The following is a 20,159-nucleotide window of genomic DNA, read 5'->3' as shown; positions in this document are numbered from 1 at the left end:
CCCCTATGTCGACACAACAATGAAAAACACACAAATACTGTAAATAAGTATGGGGTTGCGTCTGTCTTACAAACCCAGGTGCTAGATTTGGCACTATATATTTAACATGTTTAATTTTTTTATGATAAGAGAAGTTATTGAATTATTGCCCAGGCATAACATAGGCTAACACGCAGCACACACACACACTCACTATTATTCTGAACCACATGCAGTATGTAATAACTGTAGAATCCTAATAAATGCATCACTAATGCAAGTTACCCATTTTCCTCAATCAAAGACTCAAGACAAAGAATACATTGTTCTAAGGGATTTACTGTAGTTTTATGCCACAGTAAAGCGATGTTTACCGGTACAGATCCAGCGACAAATCTATCTGACGAGATTCACTTGCGCCTTCACTTTTGAAAGTTCCTAAGACACTCCCATAACATCACCTGTTGGTTGGTTCTTTCACCCAATAACCTATTGATCTTATCTGACTCCCCCACGCCCATTCTCCTGTGTGTCTTGAAAGTAAAGAGATACGATTTATGTAATTCTGCTGTAATTATTATTGCTTACATGAAAACATTTCCTACATAACAAAAGGTGTTTTCATTTATATTTTGTGTTTAAGCCTCATTACAACACTCCATCCATTCCGTTGTTGCACTACCACTGAATGGTATTTGGTGACTGTCTACATTTTTGCATTCTTACTTAATTATTCTAGTTGCTTAATAAATCTTGGGTTTTGGGTATGATCTGCAATAAATCAATTAGTAACATCAAACAATTTTCACACCATTCCCCCAAACTATCAGTGCTTGACAGTATCATGAAAAACAATTGCAACTAGGGTGTACTAAGTGAACCTTCTAAATGTTTTTTGTGCTGCAGAGACCCCTTTCCTACTGTCAGAGTATAAAATGTGTATTCTGTCCTCCCAAATCTGATTATCTAATGATTTGTTCTTGTTTTGTTACAGTTGCACAAGCTAAAAGCCGTTGGGTTCTACCCCCTGCTGCTTGTGGGAAAGAAGTGTAAGGGGGTGTTTAAGGCACAGCTGCTACACCTGGATGCAGACATTGATTGCCATAAGAACGATGCCTTCAGTAGCATCCAGGATGTTTTTGAGAAACTCCTGAATTGTAAGTATGCTTTAGTACATTATTGAGAACCCCACTTTGAGAACTACTAACAGCAGTGTTTTCTTGTTACTCGTTGGGATATTATAGGCTTCAACACTACCACTAAAGCCCTATGAAACAATATTAAATAACATAGCTTGGATACATCTTATGGGCATATAGGTGAACAAAAAATACATAAGGGCTTATTTTATAGCCTTATACCCTTACATTTAACAGGCTCCTCCGCATTACACACAACATTGATTATAATATGATTGGGAATTTGTAATGGATATAACGTATTTATTACATGTTATGATTATTTCACAGTACCAAAGCCAGTCTCCACCAGCATTGCACCTGCCCCCACCCTCCCTACTATCTCCACTCCCACCCTCATTACCCTCACCACTCCCACCCTAACCACCCTCCCCACTCCCACCCTACCTACCCTCCCCACCCTACCTACCCTCCCCACTCCCACCCCAACGACCCTACCTACCCTCCCCACCCCCACCCTACCCACCCTCCCCACTCCCACCCCACCCACCCTACCTAACCTACCTACTCCCACCCTACCTACCCTCCCCACCCTACCTACCCTCCCCACTCCCACCCCAACGACCCTACCTACCCTCCCCACCCCCACCCTACCCACCCTCCCCACTCCCACCCCACCCACCCTACCTAACCTACCCACTCCCACCCTACCTACCCTCCCCACCCTACCCACTCCCACCCCACCCAAACTACCTACCCTCCCCACTCCCACCCTACCTACTTTCAAACCCACCCACTTTCCCCACTCCCACCCCACCCACCCTACCTACCCTCCCCACTCCCACCCTACCTACCCTCACCCCACCCACCCTCCCCACTCCCACCCTACCTACCCTCGCCACTCCCACCCCACCCACCCTACCTACCCTCCCTACTCCCACCCTACCTACCCTCACCCCACCCACCCTCCCCACTCCCACCACACCCACCCTACCTACCCTCCCTACTCCCACCCTACCTACCCTCAGCCCACCCACCCTACCTACCCTCCCCACTCCCACCCTACCCACCCTACCTACCCTCTGCCCACCCACCCTACCTACCCTCCCCACTCCCACCCCACCTACCCTACCCTAACACCACCCACCCCACCCACCCTACCTACCCTCAGCCCACCCACCCTACCTACCCTCCCCACTCCCACCCTACCTACCCTCTGCCCACCCACCCTACCTACCCTCCCTACTCCCACCCTACCTACCCTCAGCCCACCCACCCTACCTACCCTCCCCACTCCCACCCCACCTACCCTACCCTAACACCACCCACCCTACTTACCCTCACCCCATTCACCCTCCCCACTCCCAACCTACCCACCCTCCCCACTCCCACCCCACCCACCCTACCTACCCTCCCCACTCCCACCCTACCTACCCTCACCCCACCCACCCTCCCCACTCCCACCCCACCTACCCTAACCCTAACACCACCCACCCTACCCACCCTACTTACCCTCACCCCATTCACCCTCCCCACTCCCAACCTACCCACCCTCCCCACTCCCACCCCACCCACCCTACCCACTTCCATACAGCATTCCCCTTCCTACACGCTACACCCTACTTACCTTACCTCAACCAGCTCACCTCAACCTCCACCACCCTCACCCCGCCCACCTCTACAACTACAAGAATGGTAGGATATATATATATAAACATACTTTTTAATTCCACATTTGTGGGAGATATATACAGGAGAAATTTAAATTCTTCTCTAAATATAATTTTTCTGTTCTTTTACAGATTACGATCCTCCCTCCAGCACTGTCAATCAGTTTAATTAGCAGTTCTTTCAATCAGTTCGAATGATCAGTTCTTCCAATCAGTTATTGTTCATTTTTAGAAATCTATTCAAAACTTGAACTGATATTTATTATTTGTTTGTGAAAATCTCTACCAGTGGAGAGGTTTTATTGTTCATTTTAAGAAATCTATACAAAACTTGAACTGATATTTATTGTTTGTTTGTGAAAATCTCTACCAGTGTAGAGGTTTTATTCATTTTTAGAAAATCTATACAAAACTTGAACCGGCTAGTAACTGGCTAACAACTAGCTGTGTGCATATTTTGAGTATGTAATAATATATTGTTAATTTATTAAATGACATGTCGTCCTATAAATTGTATATCTTGTGTGTGTTTTTGAGGTGATATTTGTGATAATTGTGTTGTGTAACTGCTGTTTGTAATGACCACAATGAAATTGGGTGGAATAGCTTATTATAGCTTAAATCACTTCTACACATCTCAAGCATTGCAAAAACATATGATTTAGGCTAATTAAGATGATCTATCCTTATATAACACTCTTAAAAACTATGACACGAAGATCATCAAAATTTTGTTTTCATGGTTACTAATTGTGTTTTGAGTACTTCAAGCATGGCTCAATATGCTCTGTTGTCAATGCCACAGAGCGGGTGGGATCAAATGCTCTCCTAATCCAACGCCGAATCCGAATTGAACAAGCCAACTCAATGCTTCAGGAGCAGACAAGGCCAACCACCAACCATCCCATATCGCTGACAGAGCGGTCATATTCCATGACGATGATGAAACAATCATCCCCCCCCCACCCCACAAGAACAAAACACAAGAACACACGTTTACGAAAAGTATTTATCTCCTTACTGCTACTACTAGAGACAAGGCATCGAAGAGCTCCACTTTGGCTGAAACAATTTCTGTGCTAAAATCAATTTCAATTTCAAGCAAATGTACAAATACAATGTACAAATTGTCTAATAAAGATTTTTCTTCACTGTATTGTAGTTTCTTTAAAGTGCATTGTTTTTAGTAGCACCTGGGTATTGACTGCAAACTTCATACAATAAATTGGGTGCTGTATGTACTGAAGAATGAAGCTGTGCAGAGATATATGATATGATTTTTAATGCACACCAGCTGTTCAATCGCTCTGATTAAAATGTCTAGATGGGCCTGGATACAAAGATGTGAGTTGTGCTGAAAATTAACCCATTTTCACTGACCAGCACGGCGGCTGCCCACTGCTTCAGATGTGCCTCCAATATGTCTGAAGTTGACCCTGACGGTCTGAAAATTCATGCATGAGTACCAGAAGCCGATAAATACAATCTCCTTGCAGACAGAGAGGCTACTTCGACCTGGTTGGGTGATAACAATGTCATGACTCGATTTATAGCAGACAAACTATTGAACTTCATAATCCATAGTGAGTAACAACAAATACAATTTCCTTCTATCATATATTGTAGAGAATTACCATTACTTTTTATTAAATATGAGTTCGATAATCAGAAGAGTCGAGAGTCAAGGTTGAGGAGAGCTGGAGCTGGTTTAATGCCACACACACGACAACAGGAGACAGGACTCCAAAATCTAACTACACACAGACTGCATGCACATTTTATAGTCAACAGGTACCCTGAAATATACGTGACTTTGCCCACTCCTCATATGACATTTCCCCAAGTTACCTCCAAATAAGAGAGATTCTGCAAATAGGTGGTGCCGGATTGTCTAAAGGGATGTCACAGCTGGCGTCCTGCTGAGCTTACTTTTAAGTTACAGTAAGTAAAAAACTCTCTGTCTAGCCGTTAGGCCTAAAATACAGTGAACTCTGAACTCTGCTTTACCATTTAAGGTACACTGGAGCACCCAAGAGCCACACTTATTAATAAAGAAAGAGGAGATGCTTGGTTTAACAAAACTGATAATTCGGGACTACACATACAATGACTCCATGCTTAAAGGTACCCAGTGCAACTTTCGAGGCTTAAAAATAAACATTCAATTTCTAGTCTTTTTTACACGTAGTAAGTTTCAATAACTCCATACCATTACATACCGACATTCAAGCAGCAAAGATGACACGTCGTTGTGTGGTGAGAACTGATAGAAAATCGATAACAACAACAATCGCCGCCATTTTCTTTATTTTTTGTTACCTACAATAAATAAAGCAGGCTTCCAGTCAATGGAAAAATGGCTTCTCCCCACCGGCGATTGTTGTTGTTTACGATTTTCTATCAGTTCTCACCACACAACGACGTCTCATCTTTGCTCCTTGAATGTCGATATGTAATGGTATGGAGTTATTGAAACTTACTACGTGTAAAAAAGACTAGAAATTGAATGTTTATTTTTCATTGAATGTTTACATAAAGTTGCACTGGGTGCCTTTAATGTAGTAGGCTACTTTGGGTGATGTCAATATTTAAATTGCTTTCTGTATGCCTAAGCCTAGGAATGCATGTTTGAAAAATGAATGCGTACTGAAACAGTGAAAGTACATTCTATGTACTGTCCCCCCAGACAAGGCATGGATAGATATGGGACATGTCTCAGTGCATAGGTCTATTAAACTATAAGGCAAATATGAACGCGGCCTATTCGTTACTCTTCAACCAAGCTAGTGCAGGGCGTTGCCTAGCAACCGGGGTCAGAATTACACGTTTTTCGATATTTCGACGAATTATGCTTCTTTTTATTCAATATTAAGGTTGTGACTCATGTCACAACTTGCTTGAAGTATTTATGTGCATATTTTACACACTAAAAATCGCCTGTGCCAGTGTTTACAGCCCTAATCGTAATTTGTATATATTTTAAACAAAACCGCTTCATAGAACTACAAATACAGCGCCATTGTTGTAAGCGCCTTTGAAATTAACTGTACACGTCGGTACACGTCATGGGAAATGTAGTCAATTTACAAAAATGGCTATATTGTCAAAAATGCATAATAGTTTTATATATAACATGAGGAACATGCTTAAATGACTAACATTTGCCACCTTCTTGAATATAAAGTCAAAACCTTGCGACATTGCTATTTTTTTTTAAATAAATATTATTTTTCCATGTTTCCACATGAGGTACACCAATGACAGAAACATTATTTATAAGCCATATCTTTAACAATTAGCATACCAAATTTCAGACATATTTGACCTGTAGTTCTAGAATTTAGGCCTTCCGAAACCTGCTCTGTTTACACCTATAGGTGGCGCTACTGAGCTAACCGGGGGGTCCTGGGGCAATAGAAATTCCTCAGATGCTACTTTGCATCATGCTGAATAACATATGCTTATTTATTTCAGTCTATGCATATTTTCATTTTTCATCAACCAGGCATAATATGACCAGTAGGCCTACAATTTGATGAGCATGACATGTAATCATCACGACCAGAAAATGTAAAGCAATATTTGCAATTTAGGCACAAAAAAAAACATTTCACATAACTTAAGTGCATAGAGAGGAAGCTTTTGAGGGTTTGGGATGGCCTCGTGAACTTGTGTGCATCCAAAACTGTCTGAAAACTCAGCCGAATAGCTGTCTGGATGATACTTTGCAGGGTTGTCGCGTAGATCAAAACTGACCAGCAGGGTGATGACATGCAAATGAGGTTTATTTCATATCAGAACACTTACATATATCAGATAAAAGTACAGTATGGATGTTTCAATGTGTCTGGTTTGATCCGTGAACTTGTGTGCATCCAAAACTGTCTGAAAACTCAGCCGAATAGCTGTCTGGATGATACTTTGCAGGGTTGTCGCGTAGATCAAAACTGACCAGCAGGGTGATGACATGCAAATGAGGTTTATTTCATATCAGAACACTTACATATATCAGATAAAAGTACAGTATGGATGTTTCAATGTGTCTGGTTTGATCCGTGAACTTGTGTGCATCCAAAACTGTCTGAAAACTCAGCCGAATAGCTGTCTGGATGATACTTTGCAGGGTTGTCGCGTAGATCAAAACTGACCAGCAGGGTGATGACATACAAATGAGGTTTATTTCATATCAGAACACTTACATATATCAGATAAAAGTACAGTATGGATGTTTCAATGTGTCTGGTTTGATCCGTGAACTTGTGTGCATCCAAAACTGTCTGAAAACTCAGCCGAATAGCTGTCTGGATGATACTTTGCAGGGTTGTCGCGTAGGTCAAAACTGACCAGCAGGGTGATGACATGCAAATCAGGTTTATTTCATATCAGAACACTTACATATATCAGATAAAAGTACAGTATGGATGTTTCAATGTGTCTGGTTTGATCCGTGAACTTGTGTGCATCCAAAACTGTCTGAAAACTCAGCCGAATAGCTGTCTGGATGATACTTTGCAGGGTTGTCGCGTAGGTCAAAACTGACCAGCAGGGTGATGACATGCAAATCAGGTTTATTTCATATCAGAACACTTACATATATCAGATAAAATAATGATTTATTGAATTACTTATTCATTCATTCATTCATTCATTCATTCATTCATTCATCGCAACCCTCTTCTTCTTCATCATCTGAAGAGTCTTCAGATACCTCGCTGTCCTGCAGAGGTACTTCCACTGCCACACTGCCACCCACGAAAGCAGGACTGTAAACCAGAAGAGCTTCAGTAATATTGGCCTCCAGCTCGAAGATCTTTCTTCTTACTCTATTTTGAAGTTCTGGTTTACCTGAAAAGAAAACATTTCACTATCAAAGACGCATCATAAGTAGAACACCTTTAACACATTATAGAATAGAAACTTTAGAAACTATAATAGCCACACAACAATGTTGGTGGTATTTTTTTTTAGCTCAGTCGGGGGGGGGGGGGGGGGGGGGGGGGGAGGGTGTTAATAGCAGGAGGAGATACAATAAAATAAATAAGTAGAGTTGCAAATCTTCAGGAGTTCAGGAGCCTAATTGATGAAGGGTAGAAGCTGTTGTTGAAGTGCGTCGTTCCAGTCTTCAAAGATCTACAGCGTCTTCCAGAGGGCAGAAGTTGGAAGAGTGGACTGATGGAGGGTCACGACCAGTGATGTTGGTGGCTTTGGCGACAACTCTCTCTAATTTCCTCTTGGTGCGACTAACAGAGCTACTGTAAAAGGCTGCCAGTCAGGCAACAGTATTATCAACTTAATTATATTTGTACCATGGTAATTACTGGTTGTGAACATTTACTTACAGTTATCCTGGAGCAGGGATTGTGACCTTTGGAGCTGTAACTCAAGGGAGTCAATATGCTGGTGCATCTCTCTCACAACAATATTTAATTCTTCATGAAATCTGCTCACCAGCATGGCGATGTCAAACATTTTTTTTTTGAGAGAGAGATTCCCATTGCCTGTAACGCAAAGACAGTTGTTGTTAACTTGATGTATTAACAACCTTCCAACAGAGTATATGAACCAAAATAAACGTTAAACATTCCGAAATAATTACAATATGTACTCATCTACATTGTACATTTCTACTTATGGTTAAATCCAAATGTTGCGTACATACTCGAAGACAGACTCCAAGGCCAGACGAAATTGTCCTGGATCAGCATGTGGTCAAGCGATGGTAGCTTTGACTTGAAGGCCTCGCCCAGACGGTTGATTGCAGACTCCAATTTATTTTTGTCCTCTGCAACCTTCCGACGGATGGCGTGTCGTCTTTTATTGGAGTCTAAAGACATGAGTAAACTGACTGAAAAACATGCATAGTGCTATATGCAGTGATATTTTGACTTGACTGAAAATAAATGTTCAAGCATCTATGAAATCAAGTCACACCAGTCTCTCTGTACAGCATGTGCTTCCGCTGGCGAATGCTGAGGTAGAGGTGCTCAATTTGGCGCTCCAGAGAATGCTCATCCACGACTGTGGAGGCTGTGATGAAATTGTCATTATTTGTGGTCAAAGAATGCCATAGAATGCCATAAAATGCCAAAAGACATGCAGTTGAATTTGAAGACATGCATGTTTATGAAGGTTAAATATTACCACATGGCCAGCCTTGGACTTCGGAGATCCATCCTTGGAGCTGAGTGTCATCCACACTCAGCTCTGCACAGAGGGCATGCAGCTTCTTAACCTCCTCATCCAGCCTTCTCTGCGCCTTTAAAAAAAAATAGATCCAGAAACAGCACTCGTAACTGTCCATGCGCCTTATACTGTATATTAAAGTACAATAGTTTATGGCTTTTCAGGTATTTTAGAGTGTTTTTTAAGACATACCTTTGAATACCTCTGGGCCAAATATTTGTGGAGGTTTGCCATCTTCCGATGGTTCCACAAAATTGCCAACATGGTAATCATGTCTCTTCTTGCTGTAGTAATATAGTAAAAGTAATGGCTGTCGAATCATGGCAGAAATAAATACCCCAAAGCAAACACACTGTTTCATTTTTCTTATCATCATTGTTATTACTGTATTATTTTATATGTGTTGTTGTTGTTGTACCTCCTTTCGACATGTACTTGGTTGACATGGCAGCCCTGGACAAAAAACTGTTCACCTAAGTAGTAAACAATCAGTATGTAATGTCAATACTATACTATCACAGGAGACAACACAATGAAAGAACATTTTTTAACAAAATTGAACACATTTAGCACACCTGCTCCACCTCCTCTCCAATGGTGTTCCCTGCGCCTTCTTGGTTGCGGCCTCCCCATTTCAGCTGCAATTCACAAACAAGAGTTTCAAGACATGCACAAATGGTTAAAGAATTTACTGCACGAAATTTGACTCTAACCTCGCATGTCCATGAGTGGGCTTTGGCGTGCATGACCGAAAGGAGGGGTCGGACTGCCTGGAGTGCCTGTGACACAAACATGTCAAAGATGCATTACACTCATAATACAGATTCAGATTCAGAATCAGCTTTACTGGCCAGGTTTGCGTAAAGAAACAAGGAGTTTGACTCCATCAATTTGCTCTCAAACTATAACACTCAAGGATGTGTTTATAAGTCACATGCATATGATGTACTAATGTAAATAATGCAGTGAAATTGTCAGTTCCCTCACCTATTGTGTGGGGGGGGGGGTGCAGGGGGTGAATGATGCACAGCATGTTTGTGTGTGTTGGGGGGGATTGTCATGTCAGGTTGCCATGGCTGTGGGCACCTCAACAGGCAAAAGCAAGATACAATATACAATTGACAAGAGGGTGGGTGTTCAAGGCAGTTCAGTGATAATGTATCAAAAAAAGTCTTTCTTACCTTCAACTCCTGAAACACTGAGGCCACCCTATTCAGGTAGGGGAAATATTTGCAGGCCACATCCATACACAGGAATGTTGGCCTAAGCGGCATTAGTTCCCTGTGTAAATAGAGGGGATATGCAAATATTTCCCCTCGAAACATGTTTAAGGCCTTCAGGAGAACGCCGTGCCTGCAGACGGCTATTTCCAAACCCTCCTCATCAATTTTTGAGGAGGAGGGTCGACTGGTCTCTTTCGCTGCCTGCCACTGGCTTGTCCCACACCTGCCACTGCCTGATGTCTGATAAAACGCAGAATCATTCAGAATGAAGCAAGTTCATGACAACAACATTGCACTCTGCTCAAATAGAACTTTGATAACTAACTTACATGCTTTGTGTTGCTATGAATACATTCCACAAAGCTGGCCACCTCTTCATCCTTTGCAAAGAATGTTCCATCAAATACACCTACATGAGACCTTTAGAAATGATGTACAGAAACAAAGTCTATGAATTACAGCTCATACATTATACATTTCTTCATAGAACAGTTTATAAAGGAAAATGTAATACCCTGTGGCATTTTGAAAGCGGTAATGCTTTCGATTACCATCCACGGCAATGGCGTGCATCTGTGGAGTACACGCAGAGCAGAGGAATGGGTCCATCCCCATGGCCCTCTCCAACTCATGCTCTGCGTGGGACCATTCAATGAATGCCCTCTGGAAGGCATCTCCACAGATGTTGCTGGCCTAAATAGTAATGATAAATATGGAAAGATATTATTATATATTATGTGATGAGAATTATTAAGAAAAAGAGAAAGGAAAGATATTTACCCTCCCACAGGCTTTACTCCTCTCCTCCAACATTCCGAGGAATGCCTGACGTGAGAGGCCCGGGGCAAGCAACTTCAACTCTTGAAAAGATTTCAGCATTGTGACCTGGTACAAGGTGTGGTGATTGAGCGTGGCAGGCCAGTAACCACACTTGACCAGGTCCTCCAACCCAGCTGTCCAACTCTCTTGGCACAGGCCACAGGTTACAGAGGGGATGGACAGGTTGTAACGCCCTGAAATAATTGTTTGTACAGTGTTAACTCAAGCAAGAATAGGGATATGACATCCATAAAACATATCCATCTTACCATTCATCCCAACCAGGATGACTCCTCTGGCTGCTGTCATTGACAGAGCACTTGGACAGCAACCACATAGTTTTGGCAGGCTGACCGGTAGAAATCGCACTAAAGAAAATATATATAATATATATTTAACATATAGCTAAATAGGCTAATTTGTCACAATAACGTTACATCATTTGTGTAATTATGAACACACCTGTTTCCATCAGATTGTATCCGTCACCCTCAGGCTGGACAATTGTAGTGGGTGACAAGGGGTGATGAAACCCCTCAAAAATGGCACTCCTGTCATGCAGTACATGAAGTGCATGAACCTTCGCATCACACTCACTACAAAGGAACTCCTTGGGCATGCATTCCTTGCAGTGAATTACTGCCCTGTTATTACAAATTTTGCAGGCAGGCTCTAAGACCTCGGAGGACATCAATGCCTGAACTAAGGATTCCCTAATTGAGCTCCATCTCTCCGAGCTTAGAGCCTGTCTCTCACCCCAGCTGACATTTTGCTGGGATGTTCCAGGGTTTGTTCCAGGGTTCGGTTCGACGGAGTAGGCCTGGAAATTTGTATCTTATCACAGAGAATATAATAATCATTATGAGAGCCTGATTACAAGGTAAAAGAGCGATAACAGAAACTGCACAACCACAACCAAAGCAAAGGCATACCTAGGACGTCAAATGAAACCGGTCCAGGAATGCTGCTTGTTGCTGTAATAGGAAATATGATGCTTTCATTTGTTCTTAGATAGATAGATAGACAGACATATAGATAGATGCTTTATTTATCCCAAGGGATCTTTTAAGAATGTAGTAGCTTACACAACCATGACACAGCACACATACATATGTCACCTACATAAAAAAATCACTCACAGATGTGTGAAAAGTAAAGAGCATGGGAAGTGATTGCAAAGGTCTGGTAGGGACTGCCCCTGTAATGTATTGACTATCATAAAGTGCTATGGCAAAGTGAACTACCACTATTGCACACATTCTAATAATAACTCATACCTTTTTTGGCAGGAATTTGATCACGTGGTGCTTGACCAGGTCTTTTAAATAGAATTTCGCCATTGCTGTCCCGTGGCTGCCATTGAACTGGCATAGCATGACATTTTTTCTAAAGTAAGGGAGTTTCCATTAATTGTTTTATTTACAAATATACACTTAGCCACATGTTTAAACAAATCTATACTCACAGCGGTTGCATCAAATTTAGAAATTAGATGCTTGCTAGCTTGAAGAGCCTTCTGGAAGTCGGACATTTCTGCAAGAAGATTTTCTATATTCAAATTCAAAAGCTGAAAGTGTCAGTGGTTTCTACGACAATAGTGTAGGAGGTCAAAAGGTCACAATTCAATCCAGTACTATGGAATACTGTCCAAATAACTCTGTTGAGAGCACCAAGACATGAAAAGACAAATAATAACATTTTCAGAGCAATACTTTGGAGGAAAGGGGTTGTCAACTTTGGTTGTGCAGGGTTATATGTGTACAAGCAAAAAAGTGCAAAAGAGGACTGGGTGGGGTCATAACGAATTATGATAAATGCCTTGGTATGTAAGGTGAGCAAGCCAGCGTCAAATCCTTTGACTGAAGTAAGATATAACTTTATGTTCTTCTACTTTTTCAGAGTTATGAATGCAGTGTCTTTGACTTTTTATCCATTTACTAACATTCAGGACACTGTTACATCATCAGGGTTATAGACTTGACTTCCCTTCCATGGACATCAACAACCGAACGCTGAAGGAGGAACGCACAGATCTCAGGTAGAGAGGTCAACAGATCCTCAGGGACACACACCATCAGAGCTTTGTTTTGTTCAAGTGGGTGTACACAGGCTACAACCTAACACCATAGGCCCGTGAACTTCAGCTCGCATAAGATCTGTCTGGACAGCAGAATCTTTTCTGCCACTGTGAGGTTTGTGGCAATGTTTAAATGAACACTGTACTTTACATTTAGTAATTTAGCAGATGCTTTTATCCAAAGCGACAAACCAGGAGAATAACATTCAAGCTACAGACTGTAATCTAGCTGTTGTTTATGTTGTTCATAATGTAGACATGTTTGCATAACTCAAGTTCTGCAGATATGTCAGCAGAGAATATTCATGTGATTATGACTAATTGCTATCAGTAAAAGCCATCACACAAACTCATATTTATATAACATATTTATAAAGTGGTCTGTGAGTGTGTATTATTATGTACTTAATTTCCTTTATACATGATGAAGTTGTCCTTTGTTCTCTTAGCACAATACTGTAGTTGGTCAAGCCTCAGCCATAGACAACTTAGACAGAATACTAAGAAAAAGTAATGTGGTGCAACCTCAAGACAGTAGTAAATACAAATATGTGTGTGTGTGTGGGGGGATCGAGTCCCTGATTTTCTATGATTTAGGGAATATAGTCATGTGAGCAATCTGATGGTTGATGTGGGTGGGGGGATCATAGCTGCTGGGGATCATAGCTACTGAGGATAACAGTCCTTGTGACGGAGTACCGTCACTACAGTTGAGTATGCGCTATGACTGCCATACCAACGGGTGGTGTCACAAAGGGTGGTGTCACTGCTCTGTCCCTTTGCTACAAATGGTGTCAGATGTGAGATGGCTTGCTGTGAGGTCATCGGAAGTTTACCCAATGTGTGAGCCGTATGAGGGACCCCCAGTATAGGTTGACCCTGGTGTGAGGGATGTAAGGAATTTTCGTATTCAGTCAGCTGGAGGTATCGGAGTTAGGAGTCAGAGATCAAATTGGATAAGTATACAAGAGTTTAATGTAGAGACACATCAAAGTTCAACGATACAGGAGTAAAGTTGGAGAAGGCGCGTTCTGGGTAACAACAGTTGGGCAGCTGCTTTCATAGTGCCCGGGCTGGTGACGTCTCGCAAACTCCTGTGTGACATCTAGGAACAAGCTGGACCTGGGTTGACACTGACTTCCCTGCCCTCACCCCATCAATATCGTCCCTCAAGCAGGCTATCAAAACCAACCTATTCAGATTAACCAACCCTGCATTACTGTCAAGTGTATTATAGCATTGACTCAGAATTTAATGTGCTGACATTTTAACAAGCAATGCATGACCACTAATTTCGATTACACATTCTATGACAAGGTAATAAAAGAAATGTTGTGAATGATTTCCAGACATTCTTATCTTACCTGCCATAACTACTAGGAACAGTCTCTCACCGGTCAGTTGTACCTGTGCGAGTGGAATAATTGCAACTTCTATGACAATCTTCCTAACATAACTGGGCTGATTCACTCATGCTAGAAATATTACCAATTAAACCATAGATAATGGTTAATCTTGTTCACTAGAGAATCAATTACTGACTGCTTAATACATGCTAATGATACATATCTTTAAACTTGTACAATCACTAGCTTAGCTAGCTTCGTTATAGCATGCTATCTTTTCTAACAAATTATAGATTATGAGGTGGCAGTTTAACAACTGTAAACTTTCGGGCTGTACAGCAGGCATTTACAGTTACTATAGCATAGGTGGATGATATTTTCAACAAAAATAATAATAACTCCCATGTAAACTAAATACTTACTTAAAAATCAATGGTAATTTGACAGCCGCAATGCTCTTTCCGCGCCTTCAGAAGAAAATCTCGTGAGAAACGATATTTTACATCGCCCTGATTGGCTAAAATAATGCAAAATGCTTACATTTTCCATTGCTTGCCCTGATTGGCTGAAATAATGTAAGACGCTTACATTCTCGGACGTGATATTTTGTAGAGGGGTTACAATTCCACTAGGAGACCGGGTTGCAAATTTACAAATATATAAACCCAATAGAGTAGCTTAGATTACCATTCAATTGGCTGCTTGCACATTGACAACTGGTTGTTTTTCATATTTCATATCAGCATTCTTTACACACACATAGGTAAGGTACATACAGTTGCTAGCTTGTGATGAACTCGTGTTAATATCTGTGGATATATGAATTTGTGGATATGAACTGTTTCATACGAAGTTGCACAGGCACCCTGAGGATTTCTACCAGTTCCCATTATAATTGTATAAGTTAAATCGAGGAAACTTTAACATCAGCTAGATAACCAGCTATCATTTCATGCAAATTGAACTCTTCCATTTAAATCGTTGAAGGTAATTTAAAGTGTCCTTAGCTAGCTAGTTAGCTGGCATAGCAACTATTTAACCGTAGCAACCAGGAAACAACTTCAGCTGGAAAGTTTAATTCCTCACAATCAGCTCACCAATAAAAAGCAGTCTTGGGTTCAAAGTGATCACAACCACTTGTATGATGTTAAATGGCTTCACATAGATATAAAACCAGATAAATAATGAGAAATCAACGGAGCAAGGGCTTACTCTGATAACAATGTAATGTTAGCGAATGAAGGCTGAGAAGCTCCCCTGTGCTAATATTTAGTCTCCGCTGTTCGTTCAAAGCCAAATATATTCTTGGGGTTCCAAATCGCAATTTGGCTTTGAATGTGAGTAGTCATCTGTCCCGTATTTTTAAACAAACATTTTAGCTTCAGCATTGGTCTCCCATTTTTTATCACTTCACATTTCGATTGAAAGTCCCGTTTTCAAGCTCTCGCACACCCCTTCATTGAGGCAGAGATACTGCCTCTCCTCTGCTTTTTTTATGTCAGATCAGCAAGTCAAAATAGCTTCTACACAGACGTGAAATACATGACCTATTCTATGGATAGAAAGGGCATATAATAAAAGTGTCTACAAACATAACAGTGGTAACAGACAATGAGAAAGCAAAAGGCATGCACTCACCCCAATTTGTGAGGGATTGCGCAATCTGAAATGAGACGCAGCTCGTCGCTGCCTCACCTCGCGTGTCTCCTCTCTGTTTCACCAGGGCATGCGCAAATTCAGCAATTTTGATTATAAAAATGCTTAAAATAATTTGAATCCTACAGAAATTACATATATAGCACAGATCAGTAGATAAATATTAATATTTATTTTATGTTGACTAACATTCAGTGCTTAGTGACCACCAACTGACAGTGTCAGTAATGGTTTTATGCTATTGTAGTATAGTAATGTTATTATTATTATTTCATGTGTTTGGGTAATAAAACACTTTTTTGTGTGTATGTCTGTGTGTAATTGTGTGCAACAGTACGGGGAAAAGAGGAAATTATGAACTCAAAATACTGCAGTTATTTTGCAGAAAAACATATCCTAATATGTCCTAGATTGCATCTCAGTGCACATGAAGTCTCTGGCTTTTGGGGGCCCCAGCGCCCCCCAGACACCCCGCCTAAAAAAAAAATCTTGCTGCTACTTTTTAAAACACAATGTTGGCAGCTCTGCTATCCCTTTCTCACTCGGGGTAACCCTACCTGCCTCTCGGGAGGTCTAGTACCTGTGCTGCACATGGGCGCCAATCAGCTGGAAGAGCAGACAAGGGGCCACAAACCCTCTTTTGTCTCCTGCACCCGTGAACCGCGCAGTCCTTCACATACCCTAGGGAAGTCGTCACCCATTCACATCTCATCAGCACAAGCATTTCTCTCTGTTCCCCTCAGCAGCACCTCCTTGGCCCCATGCCTCAACTGGAGAACAAGCCATTGATAAGTAGAAACCAACTGAAGACTGGCTGCTATCTGGACCTCCTGCCTCATATTCCCGTCAACGTCCAGCAAAACAACACTGTTAGCATGCCAGGGTAGATAAAAGTAGAAAACTGCCAATGGGTGGTATATTGCTTAAAGCAGGATTGGTTTCCCAAATCTGAATCCTGATCTGAATCGTCAGGATGAATCGTCCAATCCTGCCTTTGATCTGGATTAAACACGGCTCTTGAGTATTTCAAAATTTAAGTGGGAAATCTGGATCAGTTTGATCTTAAACATCAGGATCACCCTGATCCTACCATAGAGGTGGGTTTGAGGGAGATTACAAGTAAAGGTTTGAACAGTTTAAGTGTTCCCAAAGTTCTTTGTTTGATACAGTAGCTACAATTCACTGCTGTTTGATTTTTTTCGTTGCACTTTCCTTTCTTTTTCAGAAAACACAGTGTAAGTTTGAATATGAATGCCTTATTTAAGTAACAGTTTTTTGTTAAGTTATACCCACTGATAAAAGCCTCCACTGAAAATCAGTCAAATGTATTTATTAACATGCATTCAGCACCCACAATTCATTTTCATAGCCAAAGCTCAAAATGTTATGCCATTTGGAGCAAGTCTATGTTAACTGCCTGTCTTCTCTTTCCACAAACATCTGTAAAGAAAAACAAATATTAAGGTTTTAGGGCTGTCCCTTTTGTTGACAACTGTTTCCTAAAAAGATATGTACAACACATTTTGAAATCTACACACAATGCCTTGCGTGTAAATGCATTCAAATGGACTGTGGACCGCGACATACAGAAACTAGACTATTTACTAGCTTGTTAGCGCCTTAACACAGGAGTCAATGGAGCAGCGTTAGCTCGCATTAGCGCGAAATCAGCTTTATTTGACATCGCCGAGCTATTCTTTCAACTTTGTGCTGATTTAAGTAATTGGTTAACTCAATATAATGATTGCCTTTCATCTAGTCTGAGACGCATCAACACTGGCCAATATTATACTTTAAAGCCCCATTATGCAACAATTATACTTCAGGATTAGGGTTAGGATAAGCAGTTAAACCTTAAAATAACAGCTTAAAAACAATTGGGGCGCTACAATGACTTTTAATATGGAGAATCGCCTCCGTGCCATTGCCATAGCAGGGTCCATAGGCATATAACTGCGTTCTGTAGTTTTGCCTGCCGCAGCCCGCCGGCCTGACTTGTTTAATTTCTGCCGATCTAGTAAGTAGCTTATTTGCCGTCTTGTGTTGCACTTGCTTGATGTTTGACTGTGTAAGGACAGTCATTGAGTAACTAGTTTGTCATAATGTCAAAGTCAGCACATTTTAAGAGATTTCGTTAGTTTTAGCTGCTAGCATACCTTTAGCGAGTAGCTATTGATCAGTTGTGCTGCTTTAATTCAGTGACAATAGTTGTGTTAGCTTCTCCTTTTTCTGGTAAAATGTTCGATCCAGTTCCTGTTTCCTGTCTGTGATCCAGGGGGCAGGACGGATTTGGACATCCCAATCTGCCGGTATCAGGATCACTCTGATCCAATCCGGCAAAGTTTTGAAATACCGGTATAGATCAGGGCCCTGTTCGGCGTAGAACTGAAGCTAAGTTAATACATTTAGCTCGCGACATGAGATAATCTAGCTCGCTAAATGAGATCAGGCTATACCGGTCTGGCGACGGGCGCTAAATTACTTAAACTACGTGAAGTTAATTTGTCCCAGGCTGAACTCATCAGATAAATTGCGCGTGCACGACCTGTTTCAAAAGGCAGGAAAGGTCGATCACCAAAACCATGATATATTTTTTTAACGGTACAATAGTCTGAACTCAAAGAAAAAGACTCAATTTTTTTCTCCGATAAGGCAGGTTATCACCATGAACGCGGTATGAAGAATGATATCAAAATCCAACACTGCCGCCGCTGGGACAGCAATATAAGAAACTGTCTATAACCTGTCTAACACGTGATATCTTTTTCCATGTCGTATATGTGACTTTGGTGCAGCGGGTAGAGCTCATGGCTTGCATGCAACAGATCACTGGTTCGACCCCATCACCTCCGCAATATATGTAATTTTACATCTCCTTGTAAATAGCTTTGAATAAAACCGTCTGCTAAATGTGAATGTATTAATAAGAAATTCAATAAATTGAAGCAATGAAAAGAAATTGTGTTTATTTCTCTCTTCTTATCATGCATCCACCTTAATAATTTTCTACAAAAATGATATGCTGTGTGGTGTAGTAGACTGAGACTTTATTCACTACTGCACAAATACGGGACACGTTTGCAATGAAGTAGGTAAAACAACTTTCGCCAATACTCCGTAAGGGAGATGGCTTATGTGCTCAAATTTCCTGGGATCAAAGAAGACGTTAGTATTCATGTGGGTGGATTGGTAGCGCTCATACAAAAACTCATCATGATGGAAAAATGGATCTTGGCGATCGCAAAGAACACTTCCTACGCTAATCTAACTATAATATGACTCCTTGCGAATGGGATCCCTCCTTTTGGCGTGGCAAGTTTAGACAGCTAAACTTGGGTAAGCCTGCCCTGGAGCAGGTTAGTGCTAAGTGATATGTTACTATGGTAATTTATCAGAAGTTGCTTCGCCAAACCCGATAAAGGGGCGTTCTCTTTTTTTTAGCCTGGAATCTAGCTCGCTAAACCGCTTAGCGAGCTACGCTGAACAGTACCCAGGTTGATCCGTGACTGAGGACAGGGGGATTTGGATATCCGGATCATTCTGCCCCAGAAGATTGAAGCAGTTGAAGGAGCACCCCAAAATCATGGGTTTGATGATGAGAGTGGAACGTACATCAAGGTATCCTGTCATAAGAACTCTAGATGTAATAGGCATAATTGTGTCACTCCTTGTGAGATGTACAGATATGCATAAACGCATATTATCACGACATTCTTTTCTTCTGTTTTGATACTCAAGGTTATGCATCACCACATCCAGTACCGCTATGAAGTTCTGGAAGTAATCGGTAAGGGGTCATTTGGCCAAGTCCTGAAATGTTTGGACCATAAGACCAAAGAATTGGTTGCTCTTAAGATTCTTCACAACCAAAAAAGGTACAAAGACTCTATAAACAATGCATGTACATACCTATGTACGTATACATATTTATACACATTATTATCATGTTATTAATTCATGTGCATGACCTGGTACCACCACCAAGGCCAGGTGGAGCTCAACATCTTGGAACTGTTGAACAAGAAAGATGAATTTGAAAGACTACATCAGTCTTCAGTGGTAGGTTG

This window comes from Sprattus sprattus, assembly GCF_963457725.1.
Source record: "Sprattus sprattus genome assembly, chromosome: 14".
NCBI lineage: Eukaryota > Metazoa > Chordata > Actinopteri > Clupeiformes > Clupeidae > Sprattus > Sprattus sprattus.
Note: the sequence above shows the minus strand (reverse complement) of the source record.